A 1,515-nucleotide genomic window follows, 5' to 3' on the forward strand; every position below is an offset into this window, starting at 1 on the left:
ATGACCTCATCTTAACTGATTACATTGCAAATTACATTTGCAAAGTCAGCAATTTCCAAATAAAGTCACATTCTGAGATTCCAGGTAGACATGAATTTGAGGGGGATGTTATTTAAAACAGTACTCTGGTTAATTATTACTTTGCTTTTTTCACCATTTTCTCCTATGCATATATCTTGCTCAGGAACCTCATTATCAAGGAATACTTCCAGATACATTGCTTCTTGGGCATTTCTGATGTGCTATGCTCTCAGATCTAGTATGATTTTATAGTATAAATCCCTTAAGCAGAGAGTTTTAAGCGTTCACAGTAAGGACCTTTGAAGGGTATAGGTGAATGCAGTAGAGATAAGGGTGGGTCACTGGTAATGACTGCTATAGGAATCTTCTTTTAAATTCTATTTTTCTGAATGACTTGATAATACATTTTAGAAATAAAAATGTTTAGTCTTTCAATTTAGTTTAGAAAAAGAAATGTGTGGATTTATATATTTTTATAATTTGAATAGTCAGTTGATTATACAAGGTAATTAAAACCATAAATAAGAACTAATATAAGTCATTCTAAAGGTGGTATTGTATCTTTTGGTGGACTCACCACTTTCCTCCCATTATTAAATGTCATTCAAAGTAACAATTTCTTAAAACAAGATACCTCACTTAATAACATTGTTTTTCCCTTAATAAAGGATAGATATCTTACATTACAGCAGGAAGTAGTATAACTCAGAGCCATAAAATGGACTTAGTTTTTTATTATATTCTAATCTATTCTAAGTATGTATATAATCCGACCACTTAGAGAATTGGATTCTTAAACTACCTTGTATTTCTCTTAGACTACCTTATACTCCTTTAAATAGTAGTCTTTTCTGTGGTTTCCATTTTTATGATTTTACCAAAAAAAATCATAAAACTTATTACTAAATCCACTGTAACAACATTGAAAATTATGCAGTCCCTTTTGTCATAGACTTTGTCTTTGTGCATATACACACCAAAATGCTTTTCTTTTAAGTGTTTATTTTTTGAGAGAGAGAGAAAGGAGTGGGAGAGGTAATGAGGGGGAGGGACAGAGAAAGAGGGGGAGTGGATCCCAAGAGGGCTCTGTGGTGTCAGCACAGAGCCCAATGCAGACTCAAACTCACAGACCCTGAGATCATGACCTGAGCCAAAATCAGATGCTTAACCAACTGAGCCACCCAGGCACCCCCCAAAAATTCCTTTTTGGAATGCGAGGCTGGCTCAGTTAGTTAAGTGTCTGGCTCTTGGTTTCAGCTCAGGTCATGATTTCACAGTTTGTGTGATTGAACCCCGCAAAGGGCTCTTTACTGACAGTGCGGAGCCTGCTTGGGATTCTCTATCTCTGTCTATCTCCACCCCTCTCCCACTTTGTCTGTCTGTCTGTCTGTCTCTATCTCTCTCTCAAAATAAATACACAAACTAAAACAAAAATTCTTTCTGGGGCACCTGGGTGGCTCAGTAGGTTAAGTGTCCGGCTTTGGCTCGGGTCAT

The sequence above is a fragment of the Hyaena hyaena genome, unplaced genomic scaffold, assembly GCF_003009895.1.
Source record: "Hyaena hyaena isolate Hyena2069 unplaced genomic scaffold, ASM300989v1 scaffold_718, whole genome shotgun sequence".
Taxonomy (NCBI): domain Eukaryota; kingdom Metazoa; phylum Chordata; class Mammalia; order Carnivora; family Hyaenidae; genus Hyaena; species Hyaena hyaena.